General features: G+C 39.3%; 1 pseudogene across 1 annotated transcript; it reads right to left on the reverse strand.

The window, feature by feature from the left end:
* Positions 1 to 4,750: 4,750 nt before the first annotated feature.
* LOC145160716 (ruBisCO large subunit-binding protein subunit alpha-like) lies at positions 4,751 to 7,728 on the reverse strand (annotated as a pseudogene). The gene is made up of 7 exons (XR_013738208.1): positions 7,272 to 7,728; positions 6,992 to 7,196; positions 6,660 to 6,781; positions 6,383 to 6,590; positions 6,099 to 6,247; positions 5,691 to 5,997; positions 4,751 to 5,592 (listed from the first exon to the last, which is right to left on the reverse strand). The product of XR_013738208.1 is annotated as a ruBisCO large subunit-binding protein subunit alpha-like (transcript).
* Between the last annotated feature and the right edge of the window lie 13,808 nt (positions 7,729 to 21,536).

A 21,536-nucleotide genomic window follows, 5' to 3' on the forward strand; every position in this document is an offset into this window, starting at 1 on the left:
AAAAATGGGAATGTAGGGAGATAAGAATAAATACATGTTTTAATTGTTGTACTTATTGTTTTATTAACGATATTCGTCAATTTTTTAAATAAATATCAATGCAAGTGTTGTCAATTAAAATATATTAAGTTATATCTTTAAGAATTGCATAATTTTATACACTATAAAACTTATTTGAAATAGAACCGTTTTATGTTTTTAAAAATTGCATAATTTTATATAGGGTAAACAACATAAAAGACACTCCGTTTACACAAAAATTCTAATTTGACACTGTGTTTTTTTTTGTCTCAAATTTGACACTGTGTTTTCCGATTTGTTACAATTCTGACAACTTGACATGTTAACCAGGTTACATGTTGGCGTGGCATGATGACGTGTAGTTGTGATGACGTGGCATGCTGACGTGTCAAAATTGAATTTTTTTCCACAAAAAACACTAAGTTTTCGCTTTTTTTCGATTTTAACACTAAGTTTAATTTTTTTTCTTTCAATTTTAACACTATGTTTTTTTGTTCCAAATTGAATATCATTTATCAAAATTTATTCAATTTTGACCATTTTCCATTTGAAACCGTATAAATATATTTTTTATTACATTTTAAACCGTATAAATATATATTTTTTCGTTTAAAAACCACATTTTTATTTAAATACAAGGTGTTTTTTTTTGTTTTTTTTTACATTCAAAGCATAATGTATAAATATGCATTAGTTATATCATGAGAATCAAACTAACCATAAGCTTCTAATAAGATGTAAAAATTTCACGGGTTGCAAACTTGACATCCGGGTTTTGATCGACTACACGCCTCCAACCCTCCAAACTCATTTTAAAGTTGCGTATTTAATATAAATAACGGTTTTTATTTAACTAATACATATTTATACATAAAATTATGGTTTAAATGTAAAAAATACCTTGTATTTATACAAAACTATGGTTTTTAATTGAAAAAAACATATTTATACGGTTTAAATGTATTAAAAAATATTTATATGCTTTCAAATAGAAAATTGTCAACATTGAACAAAATTGGAAAAAATTATGTTCGATTTGGAACAAAAAAACATAGTGTTAAAATTGAAATTTTTTTTTAACTTAGTGTCAAAATCGAAAAAAAGTGAAAACTTAGTGTTTTTTGTGGTAAAAAAAATCAAATTTGGCACGTCAGCATATCATGTCAGCATGCCACGTCATCAAAACTGACACGTCATTATGTCACGTCAGCATGTAACCTGGTTAACCGGTCAAGTGGTCAGAATTGTAACAAACTGGAAAACACAGTGTCAAATTTGAGACAAAAAAAAAAAAAACACAGTGTCAAATTATAATTTTGGTGTAAACTGAGTGTCTTTTGTATTGTTTACCCTTTTATATACTATAAAATTTCATAACTTTGTATACCTAGAAGTTAGTCGGTGGATTCATACAAATATGGAATTTAAAATTCATTTGATGCCATATTATGTTGTAAAAATAAAACAATTTACTCATACTGAAATTTTATATCATAGAATGTATAATAGAGAAATTAAATATCCTCTTACATTTTTTTCCTATCTATTTTCTTATTCATGTTAAATGATAACATATGTCATATTTAATAAAATTAATAATATTTTAATACAGTTGTCATCTTTTAACATAGGTAGGAAGAAAATATATTTGGAGGATATTTACATAATTTTTTCAATACTCTAATGTTGTCTTATTAATACTCAATTGTTTACTTATTGATGACCAATTGTAGTTACTAAGGTGTTGTTTGTTTTTCTGAAGCCAAAATGTTTGCAGTCTGCGGACCACATCTGCAAGCCTCTGCAGCAGAAGAGGTGGATCAAGCGTCTGCAGTCTGCAATAAGAAGACTGTTTGTTTTTTTACGTTTGCAGGCTGCTGAAATAAACTGAATTTTAAAGTAAAATGATTTTACAAACTTAAAATGATTTTTCAACACCAAAATTTTAATAATAATAGTCATACAACACTGAAAATAAAATTCATGCAACTAAATTAGTCATACAATAAAAAAGATTGTCATATGCTTTTTTCATTTGTTTTTTAGTCAAATCCATGCCAAATTTTTTCATAAGAACTCTTGCAAACCTTATCCATGAATCTTTGTGCAAACTTAATCTTTTTCTTCCTACATTCTCAACTTCTTCAACACAAGTTTCCAATAAACATTTTAAATGCTCGTTGGTCCATTGTTGTTTCTCTCTCATCTCTAATGACCAATATATCATAGAAGCTTTAGGTAAGGCAAATAACTTGATTTCGTGTCATAAACATATAACAAAAGACATTTTCACCAAAAAAGAAGCACATATACATCATGATTTCACATTTTCAGCAAACAAAACCGCAAATAAACACCATTATTTCACAATTTCAGCAAAAAAAAATCATATAAACATCATTATTTCATAATTTCAGCAAAAAAACAGCATATAAGCATCATTATATGACAATTTCAGCACCAAAACAGCACTTAAACAACATTATTTCAGCAAAAAATAGCACATAAACATTAACATTTCGATTTTTTAGCAAAAAAACAACATATAAGCATCATTATATGATAATTCTAGCACAAAACAACACTTAAACAACATTATTTCAGCAAAAAAATAGCACATAAACATCAACATTTCGATTTTTCAGCAAAAAAACAGAATATTATATGACAATTCCAATACAAAACAGCACTTAAACAACATTATTTCAGCAAAAAAAATAACACATAAACATCATCATTTTGATTTTTCAGCAAAAAAACAACAACATATATGCATCATTATGTGACAATTCCAGCACAAAACAAACACTTAAACAACATTATTTCAGCAAAAAATAACACATAAACATAAACATTTCGATTTTTCAACAACATACATCAACAAATATTGTGTTTCAGCAATATTTAACAAAAATTAAACAAGAAAATGATTGTTTTTGAAAATTTAGCAAGAAAATAACAAGAAAAGCTACATAAACATCAACTAATTTCAGTCAAATGAAGAGTTTTTCATGAAAAATACCCTTTAATTTCGTACTAAAACAAGAAAATTATCAGAAACAGAAGAGTTCTTACTTGTTTGCTGGTAGAGGAGTTGTTGCCTTTGATAGGAGAGTGTTCGCCTGCGATCGGAGAGGAGGGGAGCAGTGCTGATCGGAGTTGATGAACGTTAAGACGATGTTGGAAGCGATGCAAGATGCGTCAATGGTGGGAGGATTTAAGGGTGAGAAGTTTTGATGGAGGGGCTGACAGAAAGAAAACAAAAGGTGTCTTTTTTTAGGTTAAAAGGATTCACAGACCTTAGAAGTGTTTAGCCCATGTTTGTGTGGTGAAGACCTCGCGCAGACGTTTTTAGATCTGCGCACTTCGAAAAAACAAACACGCTGCAAGGGTATGTGTCTGCGCGTGGTCTGCGTCGCGCAGACAAAAGTGACTTCGCAGATCTGCAACAAAAAAACAAACACCCTCTAAGTAAACATCACAGAAGTTACTAAGCCGTAAGAATTTTAACTTTATTCCTATTTTTGAGAGCCCTAAAATTATGCTGATTTTTGAGATTTGATATAATCTATAATCTGAAATTCAAGGGATTTTAAAGATCAAGGATATATTTTGTAGTTCACTTTGAAAAATTTTAGGCAGGAAAAAACTTAAGAGGAGTTGAGACGATGCCACATGGCAAGAAATTGACTCGTTTATTAGAATAGAGGGAGAGGATGTTTGATTGCATGCATGACTTTACTTTCTTTATCATGTTAAGAGGAATTTTTAAATTTATTTAAACAGTAAAATATACTTATTAGAGTATTTGCTGGAGTAATGCATAATCCTATCATGTATTGTTCTGATGTGAAGATATTGATTGCCATTAGTAGTACATAATGGAAAAACAAAGAGAAGTTTTATTAGATTTACCTAAACAGCTATACAATATATATAAATTTATTCTAGAGTAAACTATATGAAAGGTCCCTATGGTTTGGGATAATTTGTACGTTTGGTACCTAACTTATTTTTTAAACTTGGAAGGTCTCTACTGTTTGTTTTTATTACGCGTTTGGTCCCTATTGTTTGTTTTTTTTTATGCATTTGGTCTCTGTCTTACCTAAAAATACTATTATTTAAATATGGAAAAATAATGGGGTAAGTAAGGTAAAGTGAGGGGGTGGAGTTGGGAGTGTGTTTATTTAAATAAATTAAAAAATCAAGGGCAAAATAGTCTTTTTAGATAAGACAAGGACCAAACACATAACAAAAACAAACAGTAGGGATCTTTCAAGTTAAAAAAATAAGTTAAGGACCAAACGCGCAGATTACCTTAAACCATAGGGACCATTCGTGTAATTTACTCTTTATTCTAATTAACGAAGTTAAACTCTTTTTTTTTCTTACTGTAGTCTCAAAATTCTTTATATATAAGAAATTTTGTTAAAATTTTGAGTTGCATAGCCTTGCCAAGAAATTTCAACTGTCCATATCATGTTCTATCGAACTTTATCTCATATTTGAAACGGAAAACACAAACAAAAAAATAGTTTCGTTGCAGCAATCAGGAGGGAACATATGGATGTGTGGTGTGATATCAAACGTAGATGGGTTCAGTGATAACGATGGGCTAATAGTTGCTGGGCTTAAGAATGGGCCGGTTTTGAGGACCAGAAGTGTAAAAGAGGAGAAGTCGGATGACCGAAGATTATGTTCAGTCGGAGCACGATATAAATACCGGAGATAGATGAAGACATTTTATCTTTGTTATTATTGATAAAAATTGCAACCACATAAAATACAACATCAACATAATTTAACTTGGCCTTTATTCTTCAACCTTCCGCAACTGTTATAAATCATTACACTACACAACAGCCACATCCGACATAGCCATGATGTTGTCAAGCAGAGTCCCCTGTGTAATCAACACCCTCCCTGCAACCAAAGCCGCATTCTCAAGTGCAGATCGTGCCACCTTTGCGGGATCAACAACTCCAGCCTCCACCAAATTCTCATACTCATTAGTCACTGCGTTATACCCCATCTCCCATTCCCCTTCCTTCACCTTCTCAACAGCCACCTCACCATCAATTCCGGCGTTCTGTGCAATCAACGATGCGGGTGCCACAATTGCCTTTTGAATAATATCAGCACCCAAACGTTCATCTGCATTATCAAGCTTTTCCTTAATGGCAGGAACTAATGTTGACAGATGAACAAATGCAGCTCCACCTCCAGGGACTATTCCTTCTTTTATTGCTGAAAATGTTGCGTTTTTTGCGTCCTCGAAACGGGATAATTCTGTTTCGGTTGCAGAGCCCCCCACTTTTATGACAGCGACCCTGCGGGATAAATTCGCGATTTGTTTTGCAAGTTGTTCAGAATCGTAGAGCGAATCTGTTTCAGATAATTCTTTCTTGATTTCGGAAACTCTCCACTCGATTTTATCTTTAGATGCACCATCAGCATTTGCATTGATGGTGGTTGACTCTTTGCTGACTGTGACCGTTTTAGCCTTTCCAAATTGCTCAACTGATATGTTTTCGATAAGCAAACCCGATTCACTCGATAGGAACGTAGCTCCTAAGACAAAACAAGTATTAGCAAAACGTACAATAAAAACAATTAATTAAGTTGCAGAAAGATATGAAGAAATATAACAGTTAGTTAGTAATTATAACCTGTCATGATGGCGATGTCTTGAAGGAGGGCTTTTCTTCTTTCGCCAATACCCGGCGCTTTAATGGCAGCCACTTTCAGGACGCCTCGCACTTTGTTTATAACAAGAGTTGCTAAAGCTTCACCAGTGACATCTTCAGCAATAATCAACAAAGGAGCGTTTAAGCTCATTATTTTTTCCACCAATGGGATTATGTCTTTATTTGAAGATATCTCTTGGTCTGTTACCAACACCCGGGCGTTCTCGAGTTCGACTATTAATTTCTCAGGGTCAGTAACAAAGTATGGGGAGATGTATCCTCTATCAATCTGCAAAATATTGGTTGATACAAAGACAGAGTTGTTGAATTTGTCATCGATGATACTGATCTAGTTTTAATATTACTACGTAATAGGTGCTACATACATACCACCATTCCTTCTTCAACATCAACAGTTGTCTCCAAGGAGGATCATGATGCTTCGATGGACAACTCACCATCTAGTCCAACCATGTCCATGGCATCAGCAATCGAGGTTCCAATGGCATCATCATTTCCAGCAGACATCGAGGCAATCGCTTGTTCGAAAAAAAAAAAAAAAAAAAAAAACGAAGAACCCATCAGCATCTCTCTGAGTCACTTATGAGTTATGACAACAAAACAAAACAAAACAAAAAAGAGAAGAGAATCTTTATGTAGAGTTTAGTAACTACCTTTAATATCAGCATGACCTTTAACAGGTGTGGCTTTCTTTTCCAGCTCCTGAACCAGAGCAGCTACAGTTTTGTCAATGCCTTTCTTTACAGAGACGGCATTAGCACCGGAGGTGACACTTGCGATACCGAGTTGGATTATTTCACGTGCAATAACCGATGCGGTTGTTGTCCCATCACCAGCTGACTCCTTGGTTTTGCTTGCAACCTATATATGAAATCAATTAGTAATTAATTAAGTTTAAATGGAGTATAATAATCTTTAGCTTCCTCTAACCTCTCTGATAAAACCAGCACCAATGTTTTCATTGGCATCAGATAGCTCAATAGATTTTCCAATTGAAACGCCATCATTAACAATCATTGGGCCACCATCTTTCACAATCACAACATCCCGTCCTATATAAAAAATAACAATGGCAATTATGAAATTGTGAAAATCATGGTTGCTGTAACTGTTTTAATACTGTTCTTTAATAGTTAGTATTAGCTTAAGCAAATTCATAATCCATACAAGCAAGCAAAACAATCCAATCCAAAATTAAAGAACATTAATCACTGGTTACTTAAGACAATAATAATGATAACTAGTGAATAGTGATATGACACCTCTAGGGCCAAGACTAAGACTGACAGCATCGGCAAGTGCATTGAGACCGGCCCCTATAGCCGCCCTGGCACCCTCTTGAAAGATAATCTCTCTAGCCCCAGCAGCGCGGACCGCGAACCGGCGATGATGCGATTGCCTCATCTTCTGAGCAGTCCGGAGTTGACTAACACCTCCATTACCATTTCCCAATCTCCCCTGCAGCTTCTGCTCATAACAACAGAATCCGACATAAATAACACACATCAGGAACAATCAGATTTAACTCAACAACATATATACCTGTTTAGGGGAGCAGATGATAGAAGCTGTAGAAATTGCATTAGCAGATGCCATCACAGAGTTAGTTGTCTCGTAGATAAGAGTTAGGTATTAGAATGGTGTTGTACCAAAAAGTCAGGGTTGCTCGGGTTTTATACTCATGGAGTGACCAGAAATTCAATGATCGCCATGTCCAGATGCATGTCAATTTGTTATTGATTATATTATGGGGTTGTTGACTTGCTGCTAGGTTAATGCAGAGTGAGAAGGCGCAAGATTCGATGATCTTCCTGTTAGGAATCGGACCGGGTACACGCAGCGGAAACACACTATCACACACTCACAAGCGAAACGAGAAAATAAAGCAAGAAGAACACAAGAATATTACGTGGTTCGGATTCGGTGTAAATCCTACGTCCACGGGCTGCAACTAGATTTTCTTATTAACTCAATAAGATTCCAATTTATAACTCTACAAGTTATATTTGATGCACACTTTCTCTGTTACACAACACACATATATATAGCTGTATATGTGCATAAACTTCCAAATATATATTATTATATATATTGCTTTACGCCAATAAAATAAGAGAAAAGTAAGAGCACACAAATGTTAAACAATTGTTGGAAATTGACGTTCACCAATTCTATGGCCATCTTCTTTGACCACCTTTTCCTCCACCAATTTTCTCCACCAACCAACAATCTCCCACTTGGAGAAAATAACCCAACAATTCTCCAGTAATCTTAAAACAACCAAGTCTTCCAAGCCTCCAGTTCCCAAGAACAAGCTAAACTTAGTCCAATTTTTCTAATTGCAGCCGCCCCTCATCATCATCTAGAAGGGCCAGTTGAAGTTCCCACTAGCTCCAACTCAGCCGTGGCTAATCCCACCACCGACTCATCATCTGTCTCAACCGGTTTGGACACTCCACCAGATCCAAAGATACACCGAGGACCACTAACACTCTCCAAACATAGCAAACATCCAACAGGAGAGAATTTTTCAGTCTTAGTCTTCAAAACCCAACGGCTCTTTGTAACTTTACCCGAAACACGTCCCGTGCTCCCATTGTCACCAAATCCCCTGAATGGTTTAGACTTTCGAACTCGTTCAGCTAACATCTCTTTGGCTCCAGAGTTCATGTTTGCAAAATGAACTCTCTTAGCACCAGATTTAGCGAACCAGATTTTGTCATTCTTAACCGCGACGGTCATACTTCCCTCAGCAGGTACCTCAACCATATACAATGACTCACACTTCATACCATGAGCAATCACCGAATTACCATTGACCACCACCAAACCTTACTTCCAGTCCTTGTTTATCCAGCTGACCAACAGAAATCAATTTCTTTTTCAGCTCCGGAATCACCCTGACATTCTTCAGGTTCCATGTAGTTCCCAATGAAGTAACCAGATCAATATCTCCTATGCCCGTTACTTGAAGCATCTTGTCATTTGCCAACCGTACCTTCCCAAAATCTCCTTCTTTTAGATTCACCATCGTTTCCCCGTTGTCCATGGCGTGAAACGAAGCCCCTGAATCCATGACCCAAGAGTCTACAGAACTTTCCATACTGAGTAACAATGCATCATCCCCAGAAAAATTCTCAGCATCAGCAATGTTCAATTCTTTCTTTGGACATTGACTCTTAACATGTCCCACTTCTTGACAGTTCCAACATTTCACATTCTTCAAAGTTCTAGAAGAACTTTTTCCCCGACTCCCACTGCTCCCACTATTCCTGCTATTCCCTCTACCTCTTCCGACATTTAATAAATCAGAAGAGGAAGATCCACCTTGATTCTTGCGTCTGATATCCTCGCCTAGAACCAAATCTCTAACCCCTTCAAAAGTCATACCACTGGTCCCCGCGGAACTTGTAACAGCAGTAACTGTTCCGGACCAGCTATCAGGTAGAGAAGCTAGTAGCAGCGAAGCTTGAGTCTCATTATCAAATTTAATTCCCACAGATGATAATCTGGACAGAATTGAATTTAGATTGTTAATGTGAACCGTAACTGAGCCTTCCTCATTCATCCTTGTAGTGAACAGCTCCTTCATCAAGAACACCTTGTTAGCCGCCGATGGTTTCTCATACATATTTGACAGAGCCTCCATCATACCACGCGCCGTGGTTTCATTCATGATGTTGAAAGCAACGCTCTTCGTCAACGACAATGTAATAACCGCCTTGGCTTTCTTGTCCTTTGAGTTCCACGCATCTTCAGCAGCTTTTTCCATTTTCTCCGGTTTGTCTCCGAGTACCACGTCCAAGTCTTTCTGACATAGCAATGCTTCTAATTGCATTTTCCACCAGCTAAAATCAGAACCATTGAACCTTTCGATTATAACCTTGTCTTCAGCCATTACGGCAAACAAAAAAAAATAAGGTACACTCGTGTGTGACAGAAAAACGATCGTACCCTCCAAAACCTTGCTAACCAGGCTCTGATACCAGTTGTTAGGAATCGGACCGGGTACACGCAGCGGAAACACACTATCACACACTCACAAACGAAACGAGAAAATAAAGCAAGAAGAACACAAGAATATTACGTGGTTCGGATTCGGTGTAAATCCTACGTCCACGGGCTGCAACTAGATTTTCTTATTAACTCAATAAGATTACAATTTATAACTCTACAAGTTATATTTGATGCACACTTTCTCTGCTACACAACACACATATATATAGCTGTATATGTGCATAAACTTCCAAATATATATTATTATATATATTGCTTTACGCCAATAAAATAAGAGAAAAGTAAGAGCACACAAATGTTAAACAATTGTTGGAAATTGACGTTCACCAATTCTATGGCCATCTTCTTTGACCACCTTTTCCTCCACCAATTTTCTCCACCAACCAACACTTCCATATCCACATTTCCAGCTCCCGATCTCACACGGTGTAGAGATATTGTGATTATATTATTGGGTTATTTCCAGGGTTTTAAGAATATGGGGTGAGGAGCTTAGAAGATTGGATGATCTCCATACCCAGATCTCATGGGATCTCACATTGTGTAGATTGACAATTCGTGATTATATTATTATTAAGTTGTTGCATGGCTTTTATGACGGGAGTGACCAGTGAGATTCGATGATCCCCATCCCATACCCATATCCATATCTATATCACATATCCCAACTCCCGATCTCTATGTCTAGAATGGCAATTTGTGATTATATTATTGGGTTGTTGCCACGATTTTAAGATGGAATGACAAGATTTTATTTAGCTACAACATTAATTTTGAGAATTTATGAAGGGCGAATTTAGTTAGCTACAAGGCCTACAACAGGTATCCATAAACACAGGGCGTCTTTGGTAAAAACTAGCTGGTAGCGGGTAGTTGGTAGCGTGTAGCGGATAGCTGATAGCAGGTAGCGTTTTGTTAAATGCTACGTGAAATAGCTTTTGGATTTGGAGCGTTTTGTTTAAAGTAAACTCTAGAAGTTTGTAGTGTCAAACGAGACTTTCTGTTCAAAACGGAGCATTTTGTCAAACGCTAGAAGCTCCCAAACGCTCCGTGCCGAACATACCATTAGTTTGATATCCATAAACAACTTTAATTTTAAATGGTTATATAAAAGAATTCAAACACACTTAGTTTGGTATTAAAACGAGGGACGGATATAGATAATAGATCTAGCTAGTAATAGAGTAAAAAATTGAATTTTTTGTAGAAGAGAAAATTACAGAAGCGGTCCATATGTTTTGCATATTTTTTTTGGTTAAGGTTCAAAAAGTTTTCGACTCATAAAAATAGTCATTTTTAAAAGGGAAAATGACATAAATGCCCTACAAATTTTCTAGGGTTGAACCTTTTGTTCTCTAAACCTTTTTTGTGGATGAGGGAACGAGCTTGTGATAACCTGTCTTTTTACCCTTTTTACTTGGTGCAGCCGGTTTGAGTCTCTTTCTCAGTCAAAGTCAACATATTTGCCTCTTTTCTTGTTTAAGAGCACCATGGCAGAAACGGGATGTTCATTATGATTACTTCGTGCTATCTGTTTCAAACTCATCATCATCTTCATCTTTATCAGCATCTTCATCAACATCTTCGACTGTAACTTCATCTTCATGATTATGATCGATTTTTTCCTATTCGTGTTCGGTTTCTTCTTCGAGTTCTGAAATCCCTTACTCTTCCCTAACTTGCTGTAATCCACTGATATCATCATCAAACACGCTTTGATGATAGTTATTCGTTATTTAGCCGAAAAAATCCCATTGTGACGAGCGTTCTGGCGAAGGAGGCGAAAAATTAGGTCTAATGTAATGGAAAATAGACGACGACGACGATTGTGATTCTGTTTGCGATTGCATCCTAAAGAAACTATCGGCGGCATAATGATATGCCGAAAAGTGGGTATACGACTCGATGATGATGGATTCCAGCGAATCAGGAAGTCGTTCTTCCATAAAAATCGATGGGTTCCCTCCGGGTCGAAGGTAGTGTACTTTTGGTTCAATTTTAACGAAATTTGGGGAAATGGTGATGATCTGAGGGGTTGTTTTCTTTGTGGCGGTGTAAGGCGGTTGTGTGGTGAAGTAATGTATGGAGAGTTCACGGGGTTCATCACCTTCCACATATTCTTTCAGGGCAACAGAAACTCGTTTGACTGATCGGAGATAAACTATATGGCCGGAAGCAAATTTGGTCCGGTGTTCAACAACTTTTTTGATGAAGTTTTTACTATTTTTACAGAGCTTGACGACTTCTCTGTCATCTAACTTTGATGATGAACATCTCATTTCTTTACTTTTAGGATATTTTGTGATTCAAATAAGATTGGATATTTTGTGTCGATCTCGCAATCAATGCGTTTCGTCTTTTATTTGGCAATTAGGACTGTTGCTTCTAATCTCGGAATCGGAATTGATCGTATTGGTGATGGTCTGCAATTGATTTGCAAACTGGAATCGTTTTCGTTAGATTTTGACTTTTAAAGTCAAACAATGCGTTCCATCTGTCCAGATAATGAAGATGCTTCTTTCTTTATCTTTCTACGTAATGATTTTTATCTTCATGGTGTAGACCTGTTGTGCCAGGTTAGCATCTTCTTCATTTGTCGATGATGATAAAGCCAAATAGTCATATTATAGTGTTTCTTTAATTGTATGTGAATTGAAAAATTGGTTTGTTTTAGAAGACCGTGTTTATAGTGATGGAAGAGAGAAAGCTATTGGAGAGTGTGAAAAATTATCAATGAAGATAAAGTGGAGAGCAGACAGGGGAAAAAGGTGAAGAAAGCTCAAGAGGAGAAGATGAATAGTACCGGGTATTTGGTCAACAAGTCAATCGGGTAACCGGATGACCCCTTCATTTTGTCCAAAAGGACGTAATCGACCTGGAAAAAACAAATTCGTTCCCTCATAAAGCAACGAAAATACTTTAGGGACTAATTGAACCAACCCTAGAAACATTATAGGGCCTATACGTCATTTTCCCTTTTTAAAAGGTTCATTGTGGATTTGGTCATAAATTTAACACCTTTAACGGAAACCTGTTAAGTCATTGGTAAATTTTTGATTTACACCTATTTCTATTTTTTATCTCTTATTAACATTTTACAAACATTAAAAAAAAATACTTTCTACCGCAACCCCCCCCCCCCAATCCCACCCCCACTCCTTAGATTAAAACCTTGACTTTTTCTCCAGGTTATTTGTCGGCATTCTACCACCATCACGCTCCTCCAACTCAACCACCCTCACTTACTTCTTCTCCGACGATCCACCAATAATCCACATCTAACATCTCCAACGACCTAGCCTCATTCACCACCGCTCTCCATATCCACCCAACAGCAGACACACCACCCATACATGCCCGAGCGGAATACCACGTCGTTGTACCCTCCATCTTTCTTTATCTAATATCCCAATACCCCTAGATGTGTTTCAGAAAATACAAATCGTTCCCAAAACCACCTCCACCACCATCACATTCTGCAAATGGAGCCGACATCAATTTTGAAGGAATGGCAAAATACATATTTCCCTCCAACTTCATCGTGAACACTGAACAAGAGGAAAGGCAAAACCTAACGTCAGAGACTGCCCATCTCCAATTCCATGCAACTGATTCTCTTACCTTCTGTGGTCATTAGTTCTCAACTAATGTAAGCCCTTCTCACAATGCCAAACTCACATATGACACCGTCTCTCCCTCCTCCGTTTACAAATATACTACTTGTTTTTGTCAAAAAATTACACAAGTATTGATCAACCAAATTGAATGAGAGGTTGTGATGTTCGAATTATGCAATAGAAAAAGATAAAGAGAATGACATGATTGTTTACAAGGAAAACCATAGATCCTTGATAGGATCTCCGACACAAAACTTTGGGAGGTGATAATGATCACCCACATTGATGATTTTATTAATCTAAAATGATGATTACAAAGAGTATCTTAGTAAAAACAAATGAAAAAGTTCTTAGAGTAAGCTCAGAGTTAACAATGTGTGTCGTGTGTGAGATAAAAGTGTCAATTTATAGTCTAAACTAACAAGATGTCCGATATTCCCGGGATCCTCTATGACCAGCTTTGTGAACGTTGTTTCACTTGGTATTCTGGGTCTTTAGCATAGTTGAGACGAAACTCTGTTGAGAATAAGTATTCTCTTGACTATTTCTGCACATCTGTTAGTTATGAATGAAATATAATCGTTATAAATATTAGTAAATAAAAATAACGGTAATCGTCGGGATCCTGAGATAGTTGAGGATCCTGATATCTGATGAGGTTTGAGGATCCTGAATGCTTTGAGGATCCTGGCCCTAACACTACTTTCTTATCTTCTATTTCTCTTTCTATATGGTTAATATTAGAGTGTTCCCCTAAATCCTGGTTTTTCTTAATGTTAGTGATCAAATGTGTTGTCTCTACAGGTATCGTTAGATCTTATCCCTAATTTCATCTTAGTATCTTGATTTCAATATGTTTAGGGTTTCATTGATCGTTTCCTTATCATGAAACTAAGTATATTAGTTGATCAACTTCAGTGACAGTTGAATCGAATTCATTGTCGATTGTTGAAATTCTATATTTTTTGTTGGCTTTATGAGATTAAAACATTTTTGAAGTTTGGCTATATTTCTTATATTGTAGCAAAAATTTGAAAGTATGTGAATCAGGTTATGAGGAAAATTTGGTCTTCTAGGAGGGGAACACAAAGATGGTACAAAAATGGTCGTGGCCGTAAAGTGGTTACATGTGGTGGTTGTGGTAGTTATTGAGGATGTGTGGCGGTAGTTATTGAGGATAGGTGGTGGCGATGTAGGTGGTAAGGCTAGTATTGATGGTGTGTTTTTCTTGCTTGGAATATGTATGCACGCAAATTAGTTGGAATATGAGTATCTGACCGGATAGATGAATGTCGTCGGAGGGAGGAAGTGGTGTTGCAGGTGGCTGGAGATGGGGTGGGTAAGGTGGTAATGGTTGACAGTGGTGGTGGTGGTGATACTTACAGTGGAGATGGTGTGAATAAAGGTGTTATTGGAAGTTGTAACACATGTTTTCCAGGATGGATCAACTAAAGATTTAATGAGATCAATGATGGGGGTTTTAGGAAAAACCCTATGCCAAGCTGTATTGCATGTATGACTACGACGTGGCATAATTTTATGGAACACGTACTCCTAGTGAGCACCACGATATGGCATGCGGGTTGCCATAATGTGGTGGCTGTTGCAGCCCAAGCCCATGATTTTTAAGGTTTCTTCCATATTTAAACACCTAAACTCAAGGTTTAGGGCATCCTCTTCAGCCTCCAACACTTTCAAACGAAACCCTTGCCTCTATGCTCGATTGAGGGCTTCATTTCTTGATTTAGAGATTATTCTTTGGATTTTGGTGAAGCTTGGGGAAATGAGAGGTTCATCTTGGTGCAAGGGATCAAGGAGCAAGTTTAGATCCAGCATCCTCTTCAGACTTCTGAGTTGTTGAAGGTATAAAGCTCATACCTTGGAACTTATTCTTCTATATTCAAGTTTAAGGTCATATTTGGATGGTTTTGGTCCCTTCCATGGATGCGCTTGGATTTTGAGGAACTCCAGAGCTTGGTATGGCTCCTCTATAGTTAGTGTGTTCAATAGAATGGGAAAAAGGAGTCATGTTGGAGTCACCTTGTGTCCATGCACAAGTTTTGACCCCATTAGGGACTTATTTGACTTTGGATTAAAGAAGTAGATATGAAGTTATGGTTTTAGATCTGTAAGGATTAAGCACTTAATGAAGATTTTGGCATTCTGCTAGAAACCACGACGTGGCCAAGAGCTTGCCATGAAATGGAGGTGCTTAGATGCTCGACTGTTTTGTGCCTGCATGCCCATGACATTGTGGTGCTGTTGACTTGGTTGACCATTGAATTTTGAGCAGTTTGACTTGGGGTCAAACTTGGAGGAATTGGTTTGTTGATTGAGGATCTGTCTCTTTTGGTGTTAGTCAGTTCGTGGGTTTGAGCAGTACAAGGCGTGACAGGGTTGTTGTGATTTTCCGATTTTTCAGTTTAGGTGTGTTTCTCACTATGCCACGTATTCCATTGTATATCCTTTGTATGGTAGGATAAAGGTACTGTTAGAGTACAAGTATGTTAGTTGGCTAGGATAACTCCTTGTTATGCTAATGCGGTTTAGGACACTTGGTGTCTTGGTATGCTAGACTGGTAGGGTCTTTCCTGTTAATCGTATGATACTGTTAGGAGTTATGTTTGGTTGGGGTAGGCCATTCTTTAGGATTATGTATAACTAACTAGCGAAGGACTTAATTGAGAAGTGGTCAATGACAGGGTAACTAGGGAAGGCTAGTTGATAAGGGTATGGATATGCTAGTATCTGTTATGTGTTCATGTTACATGGTTAACTGGTAATGATATCTTTGGGTTCTATGTAGTTTAAGTTGGATAGCCTGAGAACTCTTGGTCTAATGCGTGATTGTGATGTTCTTGTCTGATTATTCGCTCTCGGGTGGGTCATCTATTCGATTGTCTATATGATCCCTAACTACATATGAATTTATATATTGTATGGAAGACCAGGATCGGGCCCCTGGAAATTACATGAAAGACTAGGATTTGGACACTAGCAAATATATGAAAGACCAGGATATGGCCCCTAGTAGTTTTATGGAAGACCAGGATCTGGCCCTTGGTGGTTGTATGTAAGACCGAGATTTGGCCCTCGGCATTACAAGAAAACACCATGATTTGGCCCACGGAAATATGTAACTGTAAGACTGTGATTTAGCCCATAACATTCAACATGGGTTGGAGCAGAAATTTTTACTTCATGTATGATAGTTACGTAAGTTTATGTGGATATGAGATTTGTCTGGTCGGCGCTAGAGCGGAACACTTTGTATGGATGCATTGTATGTATGATGGAATATGTGGTATACTAAGGAACACGCTAAGCTTTATGCTTACAGTTATGGATTAAACATTTTAAAGGTCGTATGTGAGAGGGGCTCGGCGGGACTGTACACAAGCATCAAAGATGTTCGTTTCCGCGGTTTTGTAAATTTAACTCTGATAATGTATGGTTTCAATCAAACAAATGTTACTCAATGGTTTTTGAAGCAAATATTTAATTGGTTATTTTATTTTAAAAATGAAAAATCTCATTGTAATTTTTGGTACGTTAAAGAAATGGTGGTGTAACATCCCAAATTTGAAGACCAAAAATTTTGTTTTTAATTAAGTAATTTATAAAACGGTTTACTGAAAACATAATCAATATCATATCAAACCCATAAACCCATAAGTCGAATGTCATAAAACATGTCATGGAATAATAATGTCAGAGTACAATCCCAAGAACATCATGGTGCGGAAAATAATGGTGTGATGCGTTGCTACCGAGCTGGCTCCTTACCCTTCGAAGAAGAAGGACCTGAAACAAAATCTATAAACCGTAAGCACGAAGCTTAGTGAGTTCCCCCATCATACCTCATACCTTATAACAAACATATTGCCGGACAATTCTAGGGTGCCCGACCTACCCTTCCAAGCGATTCTGGGGTGCCCGACCTACCCTCCGGTTTATCTCGACCGGCTACGGGGACTATTTCACCCCCTACTACTACCTTATAATAACATAGCATAAACATACTGCCAGACAATTCTAGGGTGCCCGACCTACCCTTCGGTCCTTACGACCGTGACACAGGGACTATTCCCCCTACTACTACTATCACATAACATCATATCATGCTAGCACATAAAACATATCAGGTAGTAGAAAACCTAGATAATTATCACAAAGACAATCATTTAATCAAAAAACTCCTACTAGTGAGTCGGAATTATGGTCGTAGACCCACCTCTACTGGAAGGTAACTCACCTCGATGTCGTGCAGTAACTGGACTGTCCTCGGTGCTGGGATCAACTCTCCTCAAACTCCTACATATAACAGTCTCCTTAGTTACTCCTTTGTATTCATTCCCCCTTTAAGGGTCAATCTTAGGTAATGGTCAAAGTCAACGCCTTGGTCAAAGTCAACATCCTGGTTGACTCAACTCGCCGAGTTAGTCCATCAACTCGTCGAGTCCCTTAGTAAATATGAATAATTTCTTATTTAAATACGTACCAGGAACCGGGCGTTACAAGTCTCCCCCACTTATTTTAGACTTCGTCCTCGAAGTTTGTTGCTGCATCCGGAAAAAGCTCGGGGTAGTGCTCCCTCATCTCGTCCTCCGGCTCCCAAGTCCATTCCGAGCCCTTGCGGTGCTGCCATTGTACCTTCACCAACTCGACCTTCTTGTTCCTCAGATCCTTCGTCTTCCTGTCGAGGATGGCTATTGGTCGCTCAATGTAGTTCAGGTTGTCATCAACCTGAATATCCTCTAGAGGCACCACCACAGAGTCGTCTACCAGGCACTTCCGCAGCTGGGAGACATGAAAGGTACTGTGGATCTGACTAAGCTCGGCTGGTAGATCCAGCCTATACGCCACCTTGCCCACCCGGGCTGCAACCCTAAAAGGAACAATGTATCTGGGACCCAACTTGCCCCGTTTCATGAACCATATGACACCTTTCCAAGGTGACACCTTTAGGAGAACCCTATCTCCCACTTGAAACTCCAGGTCCGATCGGTGCTTGTCGGCATAGCTCTTCTGCCGACTCTGAGCAGTCTGAAGCCTACTTCGGACCTGTTGGATCCTCTCTATCGTCTTGAGTATCACCTCGGTACTACCCATGGCCCTCTGCCCAACCTCTCCCCAGCATATCGGGGTCCTGCACTTTCTCCCGTACAACATCTCAAAGGGAGGATGATCGATACTCGCGTGGTAGCTATTATTGTAGGAAAACTCTTCCAAGGGAAGGTAGGTATCCCAGCTACCACCGAAGTCTAATACGCAGGCTCGTAGCATGTCCTCCAAGGTCTGGATGATGCGCTCACTATGGCCATCCGTCTGAGGGTAGAAAGTCGTGCTAAAATGCAGATGCGTACCCAACTCGTCACGGAATTTCTTCCAAAATCTGGAAGTGAATCGCACGTCACGGTCAGAGATCACGGAAACTGGCACTCCGTGTCGAGCTACTACCTCTCTGGTGTAGATATCGGCCAGTTTCTCTGCCGAGATGCTCTCCTAGATCGGTATGAAGTGAACACTCTTGGTCAACCGATCCATGATGACCCAAATTGAATCCACCCCTCGTGCGGTCCTGGGAAGCTTTGTGGTGAAATTCATAGTAATATCTTCCCACTTCCACATAGGCATATTTAATGGTTGTGTCTTGTTGTAAGGCCTCTGGTGCTCGGCCTTGACCTTCCTGCAGGTCAGGTATCTCTCGACGTACCAGGCTACATCCCGCTTCATGCAGGGCCACCAGTAGTCAGGACGAAGATCTCTGTACATCTTCGTCGCCCCGGGATGAATAGAAAATCTGGATTTGCGCGCCTCCTCCATCAAAACCTGGCGCACACCTCCATGATATGGAACCCACACTCTACGGTGTAGTGTCAACAGACCACGACTATCATAGTCGAAGGAGGAAACCTGACCCACAATACGATCACTCTTCTGATGTTCCTCCTTCATAGCCTCCCGTTCGGCCTCTCGGATTTGCTCCAAGAGCGGAGTCACTACTGTCATCCGCAAGCAGATATCTCTGATCGGGGCTGCCTTGCGGCTAAGCGCATCGGCCACCACATTGGCTTTCCCCGGGTGGTAGAGGATCTCACAGTCGTAATCCTTCACCACATCTAGCCACCGACGTTGCCTCATGTTCAGATTCGGCTGATCAATGAGGTACCTCAGACTCTTGTGATCCGTGTAAATGGTACAAAGGACCCCATATAGGTAATGTCGCCAAATCTTGAGGGCGAAAACAACCGCCCCCAACTCCAGATCGTGCGTCGGGTAGTTCGCCTCGTGAGGCTTCAGCTGCCTCGAGGCGTAAGCGATGACGTGCCCTCTCTACATCAATACTGCACCCAAACCCGAAATGGACGCATAGCAGTATACTACAAAATCCTCCACGCCCTTTGGCAGGGCTAAGATCGGCGCCTCGCATAACCTCTGCCTTAGTGTCTCGAACGATGTCTGCTGCTCAGGCCCCCAGCGAAATACAACGGCTTTCTTCGTCAGCTGGGTCAAAGCTACGGCTATCTTGGAGAAGTCCTGAATGAATCTCCGGTAATAGCCTGCTATCCCTAGGAAACTCCAAATCTCATATGGAGACTTCGAGACCTCCCATCTCATCACGGCCTCCACTTTGGCCGGGTCAACCAAAATCCCGTTCTGGTTGACAAGGTGCCCTAGAAACTGCACCTCGCGCAACCAAAAATCGCACTTGGAGAACTTGGCGTACAAGCTCTCCCTCCTCAGGGTATCCAATACCTCCAACAAGTGCTCCTCATGCTGCTCATGCGTCTTGGAGTAAATCAAGATATCGTCAATGAAAACTATTACAGACCGATCCAACATCGGTCTGCATACGCGGTTCATAAGGTCCATGAACGCGGTAGGAGCATTGGTGAGCTCGAAGGGCATCACCACGAACTCGTAGTGGCCATTGCGAGTACGAAAAGTAGTCTTCTATACATCCTCCTCTCTGACTCGCATCTGATGGTAGCCTAAACGCAAATCTATCTTGGAAAACCAAGATGCCCCCTGTAGCTGGTCGAAAAGATCATCAATCCTCGGGAGTGGGTAACGGTTCTTCACCTTTACCTTGTTCAGCTCCCGGTAATCTATACACATCCGATGCGACCCGACCTTCTTCTTCACAAATAGGATCGGGGCTCCCCAAGGCGAACTGATCGGCCTGATAAATCCCTTGTCTAACAGCTCCTGCAGCTGTGTAGACAACTCCTGCATCTCGGGAGGAGCCAACCGATATGGTGTGTTGGCTATCGGAGCCGCACCGGGGACTAGGTCGATCCGGAACTCCACCTGCCTCTCCGAAGGTATCCCATGCAGCTCCTCTGGGAACACGTCCGAGTACTCTCACACCACTGGCACATTGCTCACGGTCGCCTTACCCGCTTCCCGGGTATCCAAAACGTGGCGACGTACCCTACGCAACCCTGCTGAAGGTAACACATATCCCTCGCTGCTGAGCACAAAGTTGGTCCTCGCTGCGGCCTCTCGCCCTGAATCACCATCTCTCCCCCACTTGGGGTCCTGATACGCACCAGCTGCTGCACACAGTCGATCACCGCCCCATTACGGCTCAACCAGTCCATGCCTATGATAACCTTGTTCCCACGTGACGGAAAGGGAAGTAAATCCACGAGGTATCGCTCGTCATATAACCTCAACACGCAGTCTCTGAAAACCTCTGATGCTCGGACAAATCGGTCGTCAGCAATCTCAACCTCTAAAGGATAGTCTAACATTCCTTAAGACTCAGGAAACCTCTTGCTAAGTGACGTCATCCGCCCCGAATGTTTCCGCCGTTCTGGTTTGGGGGTGTGACAGATTGGTATCAGAGCTTTGTTTATAGTGAACTAAGTATATCGAACCGCATAAGATATACAAACTATAAACACAACGGGACAAATTCTCTGACATAGCTTTTCAAAAGTACTTTTAAAAATAAAAATTTGTATTTTTATAAAAAGTACACATACAACCGTACTCATCAATTCAGTATCATAAAAGTATCAAGACAAGTTGGACACCATGGTCCAACTTCGGGGTATGTAGTCAGATCTTGGATGAATATAGCCTAATCAACTATATTTAGCCAAGGTAGGACCAATGTATGCCGAAGAAGGATCATGGTGAGCAACAAGTTTGCAACTTACCA

This window comes from Lactuca virosa, chromosome 2 (assembly GCF_052849685.1).
Source record: "Lactuca virosa cultivar CGN04683 chromosome 2, Lactuca_virosa_CGN04683_v6, whole genome shotgun sequence".
NCBI classification, from domain to species: Eukaryota; Viridiplantae; Streptophyta; class Magnoliopsida; order Asterales; family Asteraceae; genus Lactuca; species Lactuca virosa.